Raw genomic sequence first — 23939 nt, forward strand, 5'->3', positions numbered from 1 at the left:
ATTAATGATTTGCCATTGATTAAAGATGAGCAATTAGGCAAATTTCAAATTCACCGTCTTGAGTAGTTTTTTTGGGAACTTGTCTAGCAGTCGTGATTTTGCTGAATCCACACAGAATGAAATCACAAAAAATATCAGCATTTTGGTGTAAAATCCAAGAAGAATTAAAAAAACAGACTACCCGCTAGTGTATCTTCAAAAGATTAGCTAATACAACCATGATAAAATTGTTATGATCTCACCACTTGCTGTGTCCTCGTGACACTGTGAGTGACTGCTCAGCCTCCCCATAGTAGGGGCGTGCTGGTCTGTCAGTGCTGGGAGTTACAGCTCAGCCACCCTATGGATATCAGGTGCTTGTTGGGCTGTCTGGCTATGACTGATCAACCGCTATATGGATAGCAGGGGCATCGGGCTGTCAGTATAGTGTTTGGGTTTCCTCCAGTTGTTTTACTTTCTGAATAATTGCCAGGCTATTTAACTGGCTGGAAATGTTTGGTGATGTTCAATTGTAGCTTCAGCTCAGTGATGTGTTTACTCTTTGCTCTGTATGTGATATTCTGATCTTTTGTTCCCAGACATTGTATTTGCCCTGTGACAACATGTTTGAATAACACCTTTTGCCTTTTATTTACCAGACCTGGGACTTTGCGGCTGACTATCCCTTGGTCATATCGCTTTGTTTTTGACATACCTAACTGGCTTTTGACCTTGGACCTCTTGACCACTCTGCCTCTCGGCTAGTCCATGAGTAGTTACTAGCATAATAAAAATGGATTCATGTACAAATTAGTTACTAGAAAGGATAAAACCTCTAGTAAAAACATTCTGAGGGAATGTGCACATTTCTTCTAGACATCGGTGTACCCACTGAATTTTGCCAATGGAAGATGCTCCAGAATACGCACTTTTTGTCCTGAAACATCTTTACTTTATTTCATTTTTTGTTTTGGATATTATGATATTAAGAATGGACTAACCTCCAAGTGGTAGCCGCTTGAAAAATAGGTCACTTCTTTTAGCCACATTTTTGCTATATAATCTGAGGACAGCATAAGGTAAGGGTTAGAACACTGAATTCAATGATATGTCACTTATCAAGCTGTGTGCTGTTTACGTACAGTAAAAGTTTACATCACAAGAACATTAGCACTGCCAAATTTGATGTGCACACTATCTACACAGTAGCAGATGTGGTGGGTAATTCAGTGCTTATTCATTTCAAAGAGACACCAGCTTAGCTGCTATAACGTAGACAGTGTGCAGGTAAACAAAGGAACCAAGGTTGTAGCATATGTGGGACAGCACAGACTCTTTTGATAGTTGAAGTTCTGAAAGTTGTATATTAAAATACAATTTTAATCAACAGATCTTAAAATGAAAATCAGTTCCATAATTGGACGTGTCAAAAAAATTGTTGCTGTGCTGAGATAATCTTATAAATGTGCCCCTGCTGTGTACTGTGTAATGGCCGTGTGTGACCGTACAGGGACATGGTCTGATCATACCACAGCTCCTGGGCAGGGAGAAAACAAAATAGTATAAAGTCAGGATAATATGGTATCACAGATTTTTTTTTTCTGTGAGGTAAAATATGTCAAAAAACAAGCAGCAAATGTTTTACCTCACAGAAAGAATCAGCTGTGATCCCATGCTATAATGTCTATATACTTACTTTTGCGTCCTCCACTGGCCTGGAGATTTTGTATGTGCTGACAATGTTCTTGCTCAGTCACACACGGCCATTACACAGTACACAGCAGGTGAACATGTATAAGATTATCTCAGCACAGGAACTTTTTTTAGCACATCCAATTGTGGAACAAAAGGTACCGTCACATTAAGCGACGCTGCAGCGATATAGACAACGATGCCGATCGTTGCAGCATCACTGTTTCGTCGTTGTGTGGTCGCTGGAGAGCTGTCACACAGACAGCTCTCCAGCGACCAACGATGCCAAAGTCCCCGGGTAACCAGGGTAAACATCGGGTTACTAAGTGCAGGGTCGCGCTTAGTAACCCGATGTTTACCCTGGTTACCAGTGTAAATGTAAAAAAAACCAAACACTACATACTTACATTCCGGTGTCTGTCGGGTCCCCCGGCGTCCGCTTCCCTGCACTGTGTAAGCGCTGGCCCTAAAGCAGAGTGGTGACGTCACCGCTGTGCTCTGCTTTACGGCCGGCACTGACACATTCAGTGCAGGAAGCTCTGAGCAGCGGCGCGGACGCCGGGGGACATGACACACATCAGAAGGTTAATATGTAGTACTTTTTTTTACTTTTACAATGGTAACCAGGGTAAATATCGGGTTACTAAGCGCGGCCCTGCGCTTAGTAACCCGATATTTACCCTGGTTACCATTGTAAAACATTGCTGACATCGTTGCTTTTGCTGTCAAACACAACGATACACGCCGATCTGACGACCAAATAAAGTTCTGGACTTCTAGCTCCGACCAACGATATCACAGCAGGATCCAGATCGCTGCTGCGTGTCAAACACAACGATATCGCTATCCAGGATGCTGCAACGTCACGGATCGCTATCGTTATCGTTGGAAAGTTGGTCAGTGTGAAGGTACCTTTAGTTTTATTCCAAGTCCTTTTGATTACAATATACTTTGCTCTTGGTAAAATTCCTTTAAGGACAGTAATACTAAGACACACTATCAATATTCAGCACCTTGAAAACTTCTCTAAGTAAGGTCTTTCTGCTTCAATAATTTCCTATTAGGGTTAGGTTATTCTTACAGTAAAATTGACTTCATTACACATGCACAAAATTAAGTATTGAGCATTTTCCAAACACTATTACTGCTTCTCATGTCCACAGTTTGTCTCCAACAGTGAACTCATGCCACGGTCTGTGAGGAGCATTTATAAAAAATATATGTAAATGGGCCATAAATGCAAAATCAAATTGAAATTCCGAACTTCAGTGTTTGTAGTTACTATCATAATAAAAGAGGACAGAGTTGATAATTGAAAACTCTACTAGCCCTGCTTATTTTTACAGTGCCCAGATTTAGGTTTTATACATTTCTGTTGGCTTATAGTATGTTTAGCCATATGGTCCACTGCTAAAAAAGAAGAAGCTATGTTTATAGTTATATTATCATTTGGAGTTTATTTTTCTAGATTGGATAATAAAAGACATAAGAACATAGATGGCTGCCAAGATGAGAAATATTAATATTGTTGGTGGCAGTATTATCATTATAGCAATTTGTTTCAATAATTATTCTAAAACTCACGTTACATATAACATGTTGCAGCACTAGATAGATACAGACCATTTTGTAGGTGCTTGTTTTATTACAGTTCCCTAAAGAGAATTTCAGTGGCAACTGACGAAAAAAAAGATCCTTGTAACAAGAAGGATAGCAGTTCCAATGCAGCCCCAATGGAATGTGGCTACGGCATAAAACTGCCCAGTCTGGCACTTTTCACAGTTTAGAGCTCTCATTTAAAAATGAAAATGCATTGAAGTTTCTCAGCAGGCGAGTAAAAGGCCTTAGGGAAGGAGAAGAAATAAAGAAATGCACAAGGGCTAAAATTGATGGTACAATTAACACTAAGTGGTTGAATTATAAGTAACTTGGTATTGCCACATATGGATTTTTACACAACTGTGTCTTCTCTAGTATACACTTAGAGACCTAGAGACCTAATGCCTTTCTATAGTTTAAGAACACATTTGCTATAAAAATTCAGTTTTTAAATTTCTGCTCATGATTTAAACAAATACTATGTCTTCAATTATCTCCATATAATTTTACATATTAAAACTCTAGCTTTTGCTATGGTATTTACTATGTTCTGGACTTAGCCCACATCATGTCTTACTAGTCACCTTATAAAACTGATTAGATATTATAAACAAGCATTAAACTAGTAATGATGTATAAATATAAAATATATTATAATTTATAATAATATATAATATATCATATATATTATAATATATCTACTATATCTACTATATAATTGTCTAAGGGTCACTTCCATCTGTCCTTCTGTCTGTCTGTCACGGATATTCATTGGTCGCGGCCTCTGTCTGTCATGGAAATCCAAGTCACTGATTGGTCGTGGCAAAATGGCCACGACCAATCAGTGATGGGCACAGTCCGGTGGCAAAGTGGCCGCTCCTTACTCCCCGCAGTCAGTGCCCCGTGCCCGCTCCATACTCCCCTCCACTCAGCACTCACACAGGGTTAATGGCAGCGGTTATGGACCGTGTTATGCCACAGGTAACCCACTCCGTTACCGCTGCTATTAACCCTGTGTGACCAACTTTTTACTATTGATGCTGCCTATGCGGCATCAATAGTATAAAGATCTAATGTTAAAAATAATTAAAAAATAAAAAAGTTATATACTCACTGTCTGTCGGCCCCTCGGATCCAGAACCGGCCTTTCCCACTCCTCGCAACGCTCCGGTGACCGCTCCATGCATTGCGGTCTCGCGAGATGATGTAGCGGTCTCGCAAGACCGCTACATCATCTCGCGAGACCGCAATGCACTCTTGGGACCGGAGCGCGCGAGGAGCATCGGTACATGCTTTGCCTGGATCCGGGGCCAACGGAGGGTGAGTATATAACTATTGTTTATTTCAATTCTTTTTTTTAACAGGGATATGATGCCCACATTGCTATGTACTGCGTGGGCTGTGCAATATACTTCATGGGCTGTGCAGTGTACTACGTGAGCTGTGCAATGTACTGCGTGGGCTGTGCAATATACTGCGTGGGCTGTGCTATATACTGCTTGGGCTGTGCAATATACTAAGTGGGCTGTGCAGTACACTACGTGGGCTGTGCAATATACTACGTGGGCTGTGCAATGTACTACATGGGCTGTGCAATATACTGCGTGGGCTGTGCAATATACTATGTGGGCTGTGCAATATACTATGTGGGCTGTGCAATATACTACATGGGCTGTGCAATGTACTACGTGGGCTGTGCAATATACTATGTGGCCTGTGTCATACACTACGTGGCCTGTGTTATACACTACGTGGGCTGTTATACACTACGTGGGCTGTGTTATACACTACGTGGCCTGTGTTAAACACTACATGGCCTGTGTTATACACTATGTGGGCTGTGTTATACACTACATGGGCTGTGTTATATACTGCGTGCGTGGGCTGTTATATACTACGTGAGCTGTGTTATATGCTATGTGGGCTGTTATAAACTACGTGGCTGTGTTATATGCTATGTGGGCTGTTATACACTGCGTGGGCTTTGCTATATACTACGTGGCTGTGCTATATACTACGTGGCTGTGCTATTTACTATGTGGGCTGTTATATACTACATGGCCAACCGCGAACAATCAGCAACAGGTGCAGTCCGGCCACGAATTGGCGCGGGATTTGAACCACGCTTCGCTAATTGGTCGCAGCCGGCCGAATCCTGTGTATTCAATGTATTATTCTAAAATCTTCATAAATAAACTACATACATATTCTAGAATACCCGATGCGTTAGAATCGGGCTACCATCTAGTATTATAATTATTTTCTCCCAAAACATGTCCCCTATGTATTGTGATAATAAAAGTGCTATGGTACAATATATCCTAAATTGTAATTATAACTGCATTAATATAAAAAAAATATAAAGTATATGACTATGTTTATATACTGTATGAACGTCACTCAATATCTCTATTGTGCTCTAGTCAAAGCTAGAGATGAGCGAATCATTTTAAATTCCAATGTGTTTGTTTGCATTGAGTTTCCTGGAAAATTAACATGCAGAAAAGTTATTGTTCATGAATTTAATGACCCTTAAGATACTCCAGAGCACTATAAGAATAAGATATAAAAATAAAACAATACTTATACTCACCTTACCACCCATCTTTCCAGCCCCACAGCTCATCACTGTCACCTGACCAGTCCTCACTGCATCTTGTCATTGTTGATTGCAGCCTCTCATACTGAAATTCCCGCAAAAGGTCATGATGTGTGACTGGTCATGATGTCACGACGTGCCCTGTAACCTTGCGCTCATCGGCATAACCATCCCAGTTCGCATCCAAAAGTCCTGGTCTGGCTTGAGAAGCCTAGGAATTTTAGAGCGAGTGGTGGCGATGAGAAGATGTAACAAGAAATAGATATGTAACCAGGAGTGGAGGGACTGGAAAGGTTACTGATAAGGTGAGCATAAGGTAAGTTATTTTTATTTTTTTACCTTTTGATTGCCAGGTGGCCACTAGCTTGATAAATCGATGCAAAAGTAAATGATAAAAAAATCTCCATTTTCAAAATATCTGCATTTGGAATTCCATTCAAATTTAATTGCTCATCTTTAGTCAAGTCTTTAGGCACTGTCCACTCTCCCAACCACCTTACTGCTTATCCAAATTATGAATTATGGTGCAGATTTACCAATCTTATCTATTTTTATACACCATAAACTTTCTGATAATGAGAAGAGAGCTCTGAAATACACTGTAGGAATTGAACAGTAGCAGAGGAAGTGTATCTCCACTTCATTTATTCTTTATATAACTGCTGGGGATAGCCAAGTGCATTACTATGCTATTTCCATTAGTCCCACTGCAAATGAATGGAGCACTGTCACACATGCATGATCACTGCTCTGTTTTAAAGGGTCAGCTCAGAGCTTTGTTCTTGAAATCTTTGAAGGTCCAGTATTTAGACGCCCTCCGATCTGCAAATTTTACAACTTTTGAAATCAGTTTCCCAGATGCTCACAGTATGAGATATAAATTTATTTTTGTTGTTCTGCACCACATTAGAGCGGAAGTCATTTGCTCACGTCATAAAGTGCTGGAGAAAGTCAATAACTTGTACTCATTTTTAAAGTGTATTTATTATTAGGTATTAGATACTTGTTTTTTTAATTCTCTGAAAACTTTTAATTGAGGATCAGAAAATTCCTTAAATTTAGTAAATATCGGAGGCTACTAGAGATTAGCTATTTTGCTGAACCGTAAAGAGCCATAAAAGGTTAAAAAATAAAAAACAATACTTGCCACACATCTTCTTATCACCACTGCACTGTTGAATCTCTAGGCCTTTACATGCTAAACCAGGTCTTCCAACTCTGATGGGAACAGAACCTTCCCATCCCTAATTAGAGCTGGATGTCCCTACCTAACGCAAAGAGGCCTGGAGAAGCAGCGCTCAGTGAATAAAAGATGCGCTGAGGACTGGACATGGGACAATGCCGAGTGGAGGGACCAAAGAGGTGAGCGGTAAGGTGAGTATAAGTATATGTATACGTTTTTACATCTTAACTTTGTTTATTATGCTCTGGGGCCTCTAATAGTGGACACTGATTTTGTGGAGAATAATTTTGCAGCAAGTCAAATTTCCCAGGAAATTCCAAACAATTTCATTTGTCAGATCGTCTCATCTTTATTGACTACAGGTTGAGATATTCCATTGCATTGTTGTAAATCTTTAGCTATGATAGAGTGAGAAGTTTTCATAGCCTTTGGGCATTAAATAGCAACTGGTGTCACAATTTACATATTTTTTGGCAATACACACAATTCCAACAATATTTATCATTGAATATTTTGAGGATTTACACCTAAACTTACAGTAGTTCTGTGTCAAAAGTGTTGTAGGATTTCAACCCCTACCCTAATGTCCAAATGGTCATTCCAACCCTGCTCTATAAGTTTACCGAAAGTTCTAAAAAATCACACTGTGGAACCTCAGTTTTCCTTCTAATCCCATTGAAAAATGAATGACAATGAACTGTGATAATGCAATGATGAAAACTGCAATTAGAATGAAACTCATCCCGCTAATTTTTTTCTAATACAACCTATTGTTCATGTAGAATTCAACAATAGCCCAGGCAACTATTACAAGGTTTTATCACTGAAATATAACATGACAAAATTGTTTTATTTACCAAGGGATAATGATAAAGATGATGTGATTACTACTGAAAATCTACATTTTGTGTATCTTTTTAATTAATCACTTAAAAGAGTCCTTGATTTCATACTCCATCTGTATTCGTCTATCCCTGCAGTATAATATATTGTGCATGAGAAGCTCTCAAATGTACTTAATTATGCAGAGCATTCTATTCAGATTATCTGGGTTTTCCTCATTACTTAGTTTTGATGTATTCCCTGTGGTTTTTTTCCCAGTCCTCAAACACACATTCAAAAGGTCATGTTATGCCACAAAGATTCATAGGTACGTGAATTCTTTCTTCTGATGAAGAAATGCATTCTAGTGGCAGGAGGAAGCACATTCATGTAAATAAGTGGCTGTTTTTTATGTGTGCAGTGGACTGTCCCTTAAGGGACGTAAATTGCCGGTCCTGGAGCTAACATCTCCACAGGCAACCTATTCTAAGTCATGTATGCAATTTGCTTATATTTAATACTCTTTTAGCTAAGAGGCTATTTTGATTTATGAAGCTCATCATTTGTACTGTTTGTTATTACCTTAATTACGCAACTTTTACATTTTGCTTAATGTTTTCCGTTGCTCCAAAAGAAGACTGCCCGATAGGAAAATAAGATCCAATCACACATTTAACACTGATCTTGATGACATAATAATTAAATTTTTGCAACATCTTAAAATTTTAGTTGCAATGCCTTGACTCACATTTATATTTATATGAAGGTCTCTTTTGTATGTTTTCATTGCTTTTAGCATGGTTTGATTATACGTTCTCTGTTTGTAAGCATCTTACCATTTCAATGATCTGTCAACGGAAAGAGTTCAAGGTAATTGTACATGAATGGGCTTTAAATTATATATTAGTTTATACTGAGCTTTATGAATGAAATGTGTGTCATATACCAAGCATATTAGCTAGTATTAGTACAATAGAAATAACTAGCATATTGTAAAGGACTTTTATACATGCTTTTCTCGTACTATAAAAATGTTAATATGTCAATGCAATAATGAGCTCAGACAAAAGCTCTATGTGCCTCCTTAACGTGCCTACAGAAGTACATTATAGCAGATGTACCATTGTTGTTGTTCCGGATTGCTGTCCTATTTTGTCAAGAGTTGACAGAAAAAAGAAAATAATGTTTAACTTTTATCAAATTGTTGCACAGTTTGGACCATGTTGATGAATTTGGACCATCCTCTGACATTTAGTAAATCTGTCATGTTGCAGCATTTTTAGACATATTGTATTGGGATTCTGACCTAGAACGGTGGCTCAGTGGTTAGCACTGCAGACTTGCAACGCTGGGGTCCTGGGTTTAAATCTCACTTAGGACAACATTTGCAAGGAGTTTGTATGTTCTCCTTGTGTTTGCGTGGGTTTCCTCCAGGTTCTCTGGTTTCCTCCCACACTCCAAAGACATACTGATAGGGAATCTAGATTGTGAGCCTCATTGGAGACAGTGATGATAGTGTCAGTAAAGCGCTGAGGAATAAGATATTGCTATATGAGCAATGTATAACAAATAAATGCAGCCTCAATACCTAGGAGCACTTGTTAAAGGGGATATAATACTGCTTCCAAGAAGCATCATACATCAGCTGATGGAGTGCTAAGAAGTTCTTATTCATAGCAATATGTTTGCCAAACTATAATTATTTATGGGATAAAAATTACTAAATCAGTAAGGTAGAGGGTCTGATGAGTAGGGATTCTGGTACGCTCATGTGTACAATAGGTACATCCCAAGCATTGTGTTCCAGTTTTCCATACAGTTAAAGCTCTTGAGTTATCTGAAAGATAATGCATCAACAACTCATCTATTGTTGCTATGTTAATGGGAACCTGAAAACTCATGTCCGATCTACAAGCAGCATGTATTTACAACTACAGTAGTTGCATGGTCTCAGCCAGTAAAGTTTGACATAGTATAAAAGCTGTTTGGGTCCAAGCCACGTGGGTGACTAGTCGAACAGGCTTCTTCCCACTAGAACTGAGCGAATATTTCAATATTCGGTTCGGATTCTGAGCACCGTATTTGCAATATTAGCCGAACACCATTACATAAATTCAGCACCAATATAGTAGGAATATGGCCCGAATATGGCAAATTCTGATTCGGCGATCACTTTCCGAACATATTCACTCATTTCTACTTCCCACTCTCCTTGAGTGACGTCTCTCTTCCTGAGTGCATGTATAGGAAGTAGTGATGAGCGACTATGCTTGTTACTCGAGATTTCTAAGCATGCTCAGGTGATCTCAGAGTATTTTGGGCATGCTCAGAGATTTAGTTTGTGTCGCCGCAGCTGCATGATTTGCGGCTTCCAGACAGCCAGAATACATTTGGGAATTGCCTGTTTGTTAGGGAATCCCCACATCTGTTCAGGCTGTCTAGCAGCCGCAAATAATGCAGCTATCGCGACACAAACTAAATCTCCAAGCATGCCCAAAATACTCAGAAAACACCCATGCATGCTCGCAAATCTAGAGTAACGAGCATACTCGCTCATCACTAATAGGAAGAGACGTGTCAGTCTAAGGCAATGGGTGTGGTGAAGCCACCTGGGACGCACGTATCCGAGTAGTCTCCCTTGCCACTTAGTCCCTGGTGGCTTCTAAGCTATATTTTCCTCTGAAACACCATAACGTTTCAGAGTTAAATATATATGGCTGAAATAATATAGCCATTGTCTCATACATGCTGCCTGTAGATCGGGCAGCATGTAGCCCCTGGCAGGTTCCCTTTAGCCTGTCATCTGATTCTTGCTGCACAAATCATAGGCAGGAGGAATCAGAATCTGGCTGCATAATTACAGCCAGGTATATTTTTCTCTGTAACACTTTTGGCATTTCAGAAAAATATATTTTAAAGATCCAGTCAAACACTATAGTGAGAGAGAAGCACCTTATAAATGAACACAGGGTGTGAGGCCCTGCAAAAAAATATCCATTTGTATAAATAATAAAAAAGAAAAAGGAGGCAGCACTCCAATAAATGATGGAAAAAAGTGTACTTTATTAGCCCATATGGCGTGGCAGAGAAAAAATATGCTAGTTACAGTCAGGCTCTAATTATTGCAGCTTGTGGTATGGGCAGCATGAATCAGGTCACAGGTTCCCTTTAAGTGCTTTAAATTTCCCTCATCACTATCTATAATGGTAAGTTAAAGGGATATTCCCATCTCCAAGATTCTATCTCAATATGTAGTAGGTGTAATAATAATAATAATAAAGCAAATTCCTCCAACTAGAATTGTAGTATAGATTTTCTTGTTCAATATGTCTCTTTCCTCATGTGCAGGCATTGCAGGACCTTAGGTATCCATGGTTAAGATCACTAGCAACTACCTAACTGTTACAAGATCAGTGGTCGTAACCATGGATATCTAGGGTCTCATAATGCCTGCATATGAGGAAAGAGACATAGCAAATCAGAAAAACCATACTACATTTCTAATTTGCTAAGAATATTAGTATTCCACCTACTACATAAGGGGATAGGATCTTGGAGATGGGAATACACCTTTAAGATTTACTGAAGAATGGAAAGTAACGTGGTAAGCTTGTTCATTTGAAAATGCTGTTTTCAGTGACCTTTCAAAGCTGTAATTTGTCTGTATTCATGAATAGTAGCACTATATCTGGCCATTATACAACTCATATATATTACTCTTTATTAATCCACCTATAGGCTCTGATTATCAGTTTTCCCTGAGCTCATGGGTAAAGAATAGCTGTTTAAAGTCCCCCATTCAGCACCCACATATATGAGAACATCCTGCTCCCCTAACGATCAGTACAAAACGCTCAGAAGCAGCAACGGCATAGATGCATTACACAAAGTAATGAGATGTGAATTCAACACTAGGGTAATATGTACAATACTGGTCAAAAATTTGGATACACCTGTCCATTCAAAAGTTTTCATTCATCTTATTGGAATGTGCATATTATAGAATCAGACTGAAAGCAAAAAAAAACAATGAGGAACACATATGGAAACAAGGAGCAAAAAAACAGAATCTCATCGGTTGAAACTTAACTACCCCTCCATTTTATGCTGATGAAAGCTTTACACACCCTTGGCATTCTCTCAAGTAAGTTCATCAGGTAGAATGGCTTCCAATGATCAGGTATGCCTTGTCATGAGTTCATCTGTAGAATCAATGGCCTTTAAAAAATGTTTGTGACAATGAGGTGTGTTTTGCAGAGGCGGTGTTGGTGCACGGTTCCATGTTGTGTTGATCCTTATCCCACAACTGTTGTAAGCTAGAGTATGGCAAAAAACATTAAAATAAGTAATGAGAAATGACCATCCATCATCATTTTAAAACATGAATTTCAATCAAAAACAAACATCGAGGCTATCCAAGGGCAATGTGACCTAGAAGGAATGGGATGAAGTGCAGGATCAGATGACATGGCCTCCACAATCAGCTGACATTAACTCATTTGAGATAGTTTGGGATGAGTTTGACCTCAGAGTGAAGGCAAATGAAATAAAAAGTGTTTGGCAATTATTGAAATGATTTTAAGGCTGTTGAAAAGCCATAATAGGTGACTAAGCAGCCTGAGAAAATGCAGAGGGTGTGCACATGGAAATGATTACATGAAAAAGTGTGTCCAAAATTTAGAATGATATAGCAGAAAGTAGCAGCTTGATCTAGGTCAAATTATATAATTATCAAAGCACAAAAAGTCCCAAAAGAAGTAGAAAATATTGTACATATAAAGTCATTATAGAAATTTTCTGTAGAACTGATCATATTTTGGAGCATAAATTTTGCAAAGAACACTGCACTAGGCAAAATAACAAGCAAAGTTAGGGCAGATCAATATCACAGTCTGAATGGCGTCATAAAAAAGCCAAAAGGACAAAACCTTGATTTGACGGGATATTAAGGTTTTGCTTCCAAAATTAGATTGTACTGATGTTCTGAATATTCTATCCTTTTTGTGAGTATGCTCATTGTGTTTTAGAATTTTAAAACAATTGTGAATGGATTTACATTTTACTTGGTTACTCTGAGTTACAGAGAATCATGCCATTTATTGAAGGGTATCTTGGGCGTTAAGAACAACTGCCAACAGCTATTCTAATGTATGCATGCCGCACATACAGTCTGTCAGGTAATATCACCTATCTACTTTACTATATGGGCTTTGCAATGTTGTTTTCAAGTGTAGGTTAATGCCATGGGTGCCATATCGCCATTTTACTTGTATCTAGCCTTTTTACATGTACAACCCCTGTCAAAAATTATGGAATCGCCGGCATTGGAGGATGTTCATTCAGTTGTTTAATTTTGTAGAAAAAAAAGCAGATCACAGACATGGCACAAAATTAAAGTAATTTCAAATGGCAACTTTCTGGCTTTAAGAAACACTAAAAGAAATCAAGAACAAAAAATGTGGTAGTCAGTAATGGGTACTTTTTTTTAACCAAGCATAGGGAAAAAATATGGAATCACTCAATTCTGAGGAAAAAATTATGGAATCACCCTGTAAATTTTCATACCCAAAAATAACACCTGCATCAAATTAGATCTGCTCGTTAGTCTGCATCTATAAAGGAGTGATCACACCTTGGAGAGCTGTTGCACCAAGTGAACTGACATGAATCATAGCTCCACAAGAGATGTCAATTGAAACAAAGGAGAGGATAATCAAACTCTTAGGGTATGTCTCCACGGTCAGGAAACGCTGCTTTTTTGACGCTGCGCAGAGCTGCAGCGTCAAAAAAGCAGCGTCCAGATGTTCCAGCATAGTGGAGGGGATTTTATGAAATCCCGTCTCCACTATGCGTGGAAACCCGCACGCGGCGGCCCTGCGACTCCGGACATGCTGCGCGTCTTTTCAGATCGCAGCATGTGCGTACACCTTGCGGGGACGCAGTGTCCCCGCAAGGCATATCACAGGGCGCTATGGGACAGAGCGATCATCCCGGATGTGAAGAGTTAACACATCTGGCATGATCGCGTCCCAGAAAGGGGGCGAGGCTTAGCGCCAAGCGGCTTCGCCGCTGCGGCGATACCGCCGCCCCTCCGGACCGTGGAGCCATACCCTTAAAAGAGGGTAAATTATCACGCAATGTCGCAAAAGATGTTGGTTGTTCACAGTCAGCTGTGTCCAAAATCTGGACCAAATACAAACAACATGGGAAGGTTGTTAAAGGCAAACATGCTGGTAGACCAAGGAAGACATCAAAGAGTCAAGATCGGAAACTTAAAGCAATATGTCTCTAAAACAGGAAATGCACAACAAAACAAATGAAGAATGAATGGGTGGAATCTGGAGTCTGTGACCGAACTGTAAGAAATCGCCTAAAGGAAATGGGATTTACATACAGAAAAGCTAAACGAAAGCCATCATTAATACCTAAACAGAAAAAAACAAGGTTACAATGGGCTAAGGAAAAGCAACCGTGGACTGTGGATTACTGGATGAAAGCCATATTCAGTGATGAATCACGAATCTGCATTGGGCAAGGTGATGATGCTGGAACTTTTGTTTGGTGCCGTTCCATTGAGATTTGTAAAGATGAGTGCCTGAAGAGAACGTGCAAATTTCCATAGTCATTGATGATATGGGGCTGCATGTCAGGTAAAGGCACTGGGGAGATGGGCTGTCATTACACCTTCAATAAATGCACAAGTTTATGTTGATATTTTGGACACTTTTCTTATCCCATCAATTGAAAGGATGTTTGTGGATGATGAAATCATTTTTCAAGATTATAATGCATCCTGCCATAGAGCAAGAACTGTGCAAACATTCCTTGAAAAAAGGCACATAACGTCAATGTCATCATCTGCAAATAGTCCAGATCTCAATCCAATTGAAAATCTTTGGTGGAAGTTGAAGAAAATGGTCCATGACAAGGCTCCAACCTGCAAAGCTGGTCTGGCAATCAGAAAAAGTTGGAGCCAGATTGATGAAGAATACTGTTTGACACTCATTAAGTCCATTAAGTCCATGCCCAAGAGACTGCAAGCTGTTATAAAAGCCAGAGGTGGTGCAACAAAATACTAGTGATGTTTTGGAGTGTTTTTTTGTTTGTTTTTCATGATTCCATAATTTATTCTTCAGAATTTTTTCTCTATGTGTAGTTACAAAAAGTAACCATTACTGACTACCACATTTTTTGTTCTTGATTTCTCTTAGTGTTTCTTAAAGCCAGAAAGTTGCCATTTGAAATGACTTTAGTTTTGTGCTATGTCTGTGATCAGCTTTTTTTTCTACAAAATTAAACAACTAAATGAACATCCTCCAAGGCCGCTGATTCCATAATTTTTCCCAGGGGTTGTACAAATTATTCCTAGCATGACTCTCCTGGTTTTACACACATATCTACCTCAATGCTATCACTTGATTCATATATTTATATATTTTAGCACTTTAACTCTTTGTTCTTGGTTACCCTGATTTGTGCCTGCTACTTGCTTATTTCGATTTGTTTCAATATACTCTGTATTGCACACATTTATTGCCTGGACCCCCCGTTTTATCTATATAACCTCCCCTTTTTAATAACATATTTTTATTATATAATTTCTGTGACTTTCTTTGCTGTTTCTGTGTATAGGCACCAATTGTTAGTTGTGCCACCACTTCACCATGTATCTTTAATAAAGGTGTTTTAAAATATATATATATATATATTTTTTTTATAGATATTTTCCTTGTTTCACTTATGCTTTATTTATATACTCTCTCTGACCTATATTTGGATATTTCTCCATTGGTTTCACTGTTTGCTACAAATGGTCTGCCATTCCTCCATTAATTTTGAATTGATTATACACTGAAATGTCCGGTTGATGCATATGTATTGCTTTTGGTTCAGTGTTTTGCTCTATAATTTATGCCACCTGACTAGAAAAAACTGCCTGGTAATATCAATACAAAAGATGGTCTGTCAGTTTTTTATGACACCATTCACACTGTGCTGTTGTTGAGCAGCCCTCTTTTGGTTTCTATCCAATTTTACCTATTGCACAGCATGATTGATGTGTCTATGTCTCCTCTTCCCCATACTCTTCCGCAGGCAGCAACTGTAACATGATTCCTCATTGAGTTGATATCCTGTTTTCACTGGAGATGTATAATTAATTCAAAGTACATGATCAGTACAAGAAATAGGGTCCAATATGCAGTGACAGAGGCATTTTCTTTCATAAAACCTTTTACAAAGTTTCTCGTATTTTGCTTGTACTTATATTTTTGAAAATAAAAAATTAAATAGCGCTTACATTTTATGGAATCTGTGCTAAATAACATTTACATCGCTGTATAGGAACATCTTAACTAATAATTGCATTATTTTATTTGGTAATTACATTATACCAAAATATGTAAGATTTAGAGATAGTAGAGGAAAAACTTTGAATATTGCACGTTGTATAAAAATCTGAAGTGCAAATGTTGGGAGCTGCTTATGTGAAAAAGGAAATGTCACGGTAAATTAATTTGGATACATAGCTCATTGAGAGTGAAATATTACTATGTGTTCCCTCCTGGACTTCACACTTACAGATAAGGCCCTGATTTCATGAGTTGAGATGATAACTTTTTTAAAAGCCCAGACTTCATCATGACAGTTGTTTTAGCTCCTGTATCCAATATATTCCAAATATTATTACTAATAGTAGGTGCCCTCAGCAAGATCTCATTGTCACTTTTAAAGGAGGGATGAAAATACAGTACATAAAAACTATATAAATGAATTGCACTAGATAAAGTGCTTGAGGTTATGTGACTAAAGCATGTATGCCAAGACATAAAAACTCCATTATGTTTATCACTTTCATTAAATTTTTTACAAGTTATAAAATGTTGACTACATTCAGTATAATTCCCCATATACACACTTAACACAAAAGCAAATTTTATAATAAATTTTCTCTGAAACTATTTTTCTGTTCTTTAAGTATATCTCTATTATCACCAAATAAATTATAATAGTTTAGGATTTTGAAATATAACCTAGTTTCTATATCAACTGAACTGAATGTTTTTTAAAGTACTGTTGTAGGGTATTTTGCATGGTAGGAGGCAGTAAGGTTCTTCCTACTGAAGATGGCAACTTAGAAGACAGTACAAGTCACAATCTAGTTACAGAAGCCATCCCATGAATGTTTTTTCCCTAAACATGTACAAATGTGTGTATGCCATAATGTCACCTATGACCATCTCCTCTGGAATCCAGTGTCGTTCTGGTCCTATTCTGACTGATGTCACTGGTCTTTGGAAAATCTGGGCCACACTGTATTCTGTGTTGATTTTAAAATGTAAGCCTATGGCACATCAGGGCGAGGTTCCATAGACTTATTTTGTGAAAGAGATTTCCAGCCCAGGCATAGAGTGGTCTGGATAGTCTGAAGTGCATTGGCGTCACTCAAGAAAGGAATGGTGCTGGATCCTAGAGAAACTGGCAGTAGTTGAGAGTATTAACCTTACTGTACATACACAAATACACAGATTTTGTGGAAAAAGGTTAATAGGAGGGCTTCTTTAAAAGCAGATAACACAGCACAGACCATGGCTGGCCCATTCTGTGATTAATATGCAAAATACTGATTACAACACAATACTTTGGAAAACAGATTATGTTTCAAAATACTAGACACTACTTATTTTGTGATACTAGAGCTTTGTTTTTGAAAAATAAAAAAATGTAGATTTTTTTCTGTTAGTGCTAGTGCTAGTCAATTCAGGCAATGATACCAACACAATCACACTTGTGTTATACAACTTTAAGTAACTGATCCAAGGCAGGCAAGTAATCAGCAAAAGATAAAATGGCAAAGCAGAGAAGAAGACTTTAATAGCATTTAGAAAAATGTCAAGTATAATGTAAATGCCATTGTCAACGTTTGTTTGTACATCTATTGTATTCTGACATATTGCCTAAACACAAGTGATACAAATGGGTTGTGAGCTAATTTGGCTTATTTAGTGACATATTCTGTAACAGTCAGTTCTAATTGATGTAACTGCTCTTTTCAATTGGCTCATTAATCTTTTTTTGGGAGCCTCTGCCATTCTATGACCTGTACTGTACTGACAATGCCGATAATGAACCAACTATTGTGTGTTTCTATGGAAGATGCAGGAGACCAGTATATTGTACATTCAATTTGAATGAAAAAATGACTGCCATAGGTGTACTATAAAAACATCTTCTGAAATATACCAGTCATTTCTCCCAAGTCACAGATGCGTATGTGTTAGTCTAAGTCATACACTGTTAAATATACTGATTATATTTCAGATTTACTTGCTCCCATTTGATCAACAGTGCTCATAGCATGATTCTAACTATGTGCTTCTGTATTAACTTTATTTACATATAGCACCATGTCTTAAGATTGATGCAACTTATAATAACTTACATCAATCAGTTAAAGCAAAACTCCAGCGATTTTTCTTTTTGTTCATCACTGGAGCGGTGCTTAAATCCTAAGTCCTCTCATCCCTGTCTTTTTCTCACATTCTGAGGTCTTCCCTATTTTTTGACTCCGCTATGGTCCCATGACATCATCTTATAACAGTAGCTTATGACAGGCCAGAAGTCCATGTAAGTTTCTATGAGCCAGAACAAGACACCCATAGACTTGCATTGAAGATTGACCCTCAGCTCACCCAACAAACACTGGAGGTCACTATCTGCCAAAGATCGACCAGCGAGGCAGTGCTAGAACAAAAAGGCGAGTATGAGGGTAGGAGCAGGGGGACTTAGATTTGAAGCACCACTCCACCGGTAAAATAATTAAAAAAAAAATGCTGGAGTGGAGCATTAATTAATGCCCTTGGTTCAATTTAAAACCAATACTTTATTACTTGAAGGCAATGGTGCTGATCATTAACTATTCATGCTGCTCAAATAACTTTATGGCATCTATTCTTAATACACTTTTACATTTTTATTTTCTGTTTATTACTGTTAGCAACTAACTATGATTTATTTACAGACCTCAATCATATATATGGTCTAAAGGCTTAGCTCCCCTTCTATTACTCTTATTTCAGCTAAACACAGTAGCTGTAGAGCTTAAAAGTGAACTCTATATTAATTGGAAAGGACAATATTACTTCATGTATCCTTTGCCCTAAAATACCATGACTGTAAAGAATTGGATTGCTGAATTGATAGAGGGATGTACTAAATTAGATGAATTGTATGCCCATATAAATACCTGTGATCGACAGGTCCCAGCATTGGGGCTTTCAAGTATTACCACACCAAAAGCGAAACACCCTCACATCAAGGCCATGTACTGAAAGATATATATATATTTTATTGATTAAAAACAATACATATAACATATAAAATACATAGAGGTGGTAGCCACCAGTGCAGAAGCAATGGTGGGTCACATACAGGTAGCAACCTCAATAGACACAAATATAAAGTAACAAAGAGTAGTCTATGGCAGAGCATATATGATAGTGGTTATACAGCAAGTGTCTAAGTATTCCTTCAATATATAGTGTGATAAATACATACACATGTAAGATATAGCACAATGCCCATAGGCCAAATTAAGCAGCTGAAAACAGCTTGACAGAAACACTCACATATCACATAAATATAGCGTCCAAATGCTGGTATAGTTACCGAGAGGAAGAACCCGAGGACCCACCACACCCGACGCGCGTTTCGCACCGAAATGCTTCTGCACTGGTGGCTACCACCTCTATGTATTTTATATGTTATATGTATTGTTTTTAATCAATAAAATATATATATATCTTTCAGTACATGGCCTTGATGTGAGGGTGTTTCGCTTTTGGTGTGGTAGTATTGATTTACCTTCATGGCTTCGTTAGGGATATGATTTTGGTGTTTCTTTCAAGTATTAGATGAAAAATGGAGGCCACCAATAATTAAAAGTGCTGTTTGCTTGGTACTTTTTGTAGCTTTTAAAGAGACTCTGTCATCAAGTTTTTGCTACCCTACCTGTGAGCATCATGATGTAGGGATACAGACCCTGATTTCAGCAATGTAACACTTATTGGGTTGGTCGCTGCAGTTTTGATAACATCACTGTTTTATCTGCCATAGTACCCATTCTCAGAATGCTGATCTCTGTATAACCTTGCAGACACCACTAATGGACAACTCTCTTTGTACGCTGTGTATAGGCAGAAAGCTGCCAATCAGTGCTGACGGCAAAGTTATATAGGGCTCATGAATATGGAAGTCTACATTGAAGAAGGTTTACTAGTTCTCTAGTGATAATCTTCTGAGGAGAGGATAGTTGAGCTGAAAGGACAATAACCGCAATAGGGCCTTATCAGGATATACAATGTAAGAAATGTGGTCAATTGTGCTCACCTGGTGATCACAACCACTTATAAAGCTGAAAGGCTGCTGCAGACCCACAGCTTGGAGAAAATCAAGGACTAGAGAAAAATGGTTTAAATATGTGCTGCTGATGGATAAGTGATGAGCAGGAATCAAAAATTCAGAAATGCATTTTTTTGTAAAAAAAAAAATGCATTCGTTAATTTTTTACTCCTTTACTTATCCAATCGCAGCACATATTTAACCCATTTTTCCCAGTCTTTGATAATCTTCAAAACTACAGCACACACCCTAGTAAGTGACGCCAATGAAATCAAGGAATCTGTCATTACATTATGCTGATCTTAGATTAAGTGGCAAAAACTTGGTGACATATTCCCTTTAACAACTTTAATGGAAAAACTACCCACATATATCAAGCATGTAAGATATTACCTAGTTTTGGGCCATAAATGTCCAAAAGGAGTATACCCAATACCCATTTAAATTATATGGTTGAGCCATTGTTACCATGGTCTACATACAGCTTAGATTTTTAAAACAGTACCAAGTCTCCACTACAATATGGTTCATGCAATTTAGCAGTTGATAATCCTTCTCAACCCTCACTTGTATCCAGAGCCGGACTGGGATGCTACCAGTAACTATCTCCAGGACCCAACTTTTCAACTACATACAAATGTGTCATTATCCTCAATAACAGATGTATATAACAAGGAGCTGGGTAGATTGTTAAATGAATAATATGCTTTGTCTGTAAATAGTGTGAAAAAGTCTTGGGTATACTAATAGATCACAGACTGCATGAGTCAACAGTGTGATGCAGCAGCCAACAAGGCAAACACAATTCTAGGATGCATTAGGAGAAGCATAGGGTCTAGATAATAATAATAATAATAATAATCTTTATTTTTATGTAGCGCTAACATATTCCGCAGCGCTTTACAGGTTGCACACATTATCACATACATGTTGCACACATTATAGATCACATGAATTAATTATCCCCCTCTACTCCTTCATCAGGCCTCATCTGGAATACTGTGTCCGGTACTGGGCGCATTTTAACCCCTTCATGACCCAGCCTATTTTGACCTTAATGACCTGGCCATTTTTTGCAATTCTGACCAGTGTCCCTTTATGAGGTAATAACTCAAGAACGCTTCAACGGATCCTAGCGATTCTCAGACTGTTTTTTCGTGACATATTGGGCTTCATGTTAGTGGTAAACTTAGGTCGATAATTTCTGCATTTATTTGTGAAAAAAACAGAAATTTGGTGAAAATTTAGAAAATTTAGCAATTTTCACATTTTGAATTTTTATTCTGTTAAACCAGAGAGTTATGTGACACAAAATAGTTAATAAATAACATTTCCCACCTGACTACTTTACATCAGCACAATTTTGGAAACACTTTTTTATTTTGCTAGGAAGTTATAAGGGTTAAAATTTGACCAGTGATTTCTCATTTTTACAACAAAATTTACAAAACCATTTTTTTTAGGGACCACCTCACATTTGAAGTCAGTTTGAGGGTTCTATATGGCTGAAAATACCCAAAAGTGACACCATTCTAAAACCTGCACCCCTCAAGGTGCTCAACACCACATTCAAGAAGTTTGTTAACCCTTCAGGGGCTTCACATCAGCAGAAGCAACATGGAAGGAAAAAATGAACATTTAACTTTTTAGTCACAAAAATGATCTTTCAGCAACACTTTTTTTATTTTCACAAGGGTAAAAGGAGAAAATGGACCATGAAAATTGTTGTCCAATTTGTCCTGAGTATGCTGATATCTCATATGTGGGGGTAAACCACAGTTTTGGCGCACGGCAGGGATCGGAAGGGAAGGAGCGCCATTTGACTTTTTGAATGAAAAATTGGCTCCAATCTTTAGCGGACACCATGTCGCGTTTGGAGAGCCCCTGTTTGCCTAAACATTGGAGCTCCCCCACAAGTGACCCCGTTTTGGAAACTAGACCCCCCAAGGAACTTATCTAGATGCATAGTGAGCACTTTAAACCCTCAGGTGCTTCACAAATTGATCCGTAAAAATGAAAAAGTACTTTTTTTTCACAAAAAAATTCTTTTAGCCTCAATTTTTTCATTTTCTCATGGGCAACAGGATAAAATGGATCCTTAAATTTGTTGGAAAATTTCTCCTGAGTACGCCGATACCTCATTTATGGGGGTAAACCACTGTTTGGGCCCATGGCAAGGCTAGGAAGGGAAGGCGCGCCATTTGACTTTTTTGAATGGAAAATTAGCTCCAATCGTTGGCGGACACCATGTCGCTTTTGGAGAGCCCGTGTGCCTAAACATTGAAGCTCCCCAACAAGTGACCCCATTTTGGAAGTTAGACCTCTCAAGGAACTAATCTAGATGTGTGGTGAGCACTTTGAACCCCAAACTGCTTCACAGAAGTTTATAACACAGAGCCATGAAAATAAAAAAAAAAATTATTTTCTCAAAAAATTATTTTCTAGCCCAGAATTTTTTATTTTCCCAAGGGTAACAGGAGAAATATGACCACAAAAGTTGTTGTCCAGTTTCTCCTGAATACGCTGATACCCCATATGTGGGGGTAATCCACTGTTTGGGCACATGCCGGGGCTCGGAAGTGAAGTAGTGACGTATTGAAACCCATGCTGTGGAAAATACAACGCAGCGTTTCTGTGCTGTATTTTCCGCACCATGGGCACAGCGGATTTGGTTTTCCATAGGTTTATGTGGTACTGTAAACATGATGGAAAACTGCTACGAATCCGCAGCGACCAATCCGCACCCTGTGCACATAGCCTTATTCTAACCCTAATTCCAACCCTAGCCTTAATTCTAACCCTAACCCTAATTGTAACCCTAACCCTAATTCTAACCCTAACCCTAATTCTAACCCTAATTCTAACCCTTACCCTAATTCTAGCCCTAACCCTAAGTGCAACCCTAGCCCTAAGTGCAACCCTAGCCCTAAGTGCAACCATAACCCTAAGTGCAACCCTAACCCTAAGTGCAACCCTAAGTGCAACCCTAACCCTAAGTGCAACCCTAACCCTAAGTGCAAACCTAACCCTAAGTGCAACCCTAACCCTAAGTGCAACCCTAACCCTAAGTGCAACCCTAACCCTACCCCTAACCCTACCCCTACCCCTAACCCTACCCCTACCCCTAACCCTAACAGAAAAACAAAAATAAATATATTTTCTTTATTTTATTATTGTTCCTACCTATGGGGGTGATAAAAGGGGGGTTTATTTACTATTTTTTTTATTTTTATCGCTGTGATAGAACCTATCACAGCAATCAAAATGTACAGGGAACAAATCTGCCGGCGCACTGCCGCCATTTTCCAAGATGGCAGTGCCCATGCGAGAAGACCAAGGACACCGGGACTAGGTAAGTATGGGGGGGTGCGATTGGACAGCGGGGGGCGGAGGGGAGGACGGGGGAGGGGCGGAGGGGAGAGGAAGGCGCTTAGGACAGGACGGAGGGGCAGGGAACACTGATGGCGGCTGCAGATCGCCGCCGTCAGTCAGTGGGGGGGCCAGATCGGGGTCTCCAGCCATGGCAGATGCTATTGCAGCATCGGCCATGGCTGGAATGTAATATTTCACCAATTTTCATAGGTGAAATATTACAGATTGCTCTGATTGGCTGTTTCACTTTCAACAGCCAATCAGAGCGATCGTAGCCACGTGGGGGGGCGAAGC

General features: G+C 38.7%; 1 protein-coding gene across 20 annotated transcripts in view; it reads right to left on the bottom strand.

The window, feature by feature from the left end:
* Positions 1-23939, bottom strand: part of PTPRD (protein tyrosine phosphatase receptor type D) — a 2959440-nt gene that overhangs the window by 2924326 nt on the left and 11175 nt on the right. The gene's annotated exons all lie outside the window — the stretch shown is intronic.

This window comes from Ranitomeya variabilis, chromosome 1, assembly GCF_051348905.1.
Source record: "Ranitomeya variabilis isolate aRanVar5 chromosome 1, aRanVar5.hap1, whole genome shotgun sequence".
Classification (NCBI taxonomy): domain Eukaryota; kingdom Metazoa; phylum Chordata; class Amphibia; order Anura; family Dendrobatidae; genus Ranitomeya; species Ranitomeya variabilis.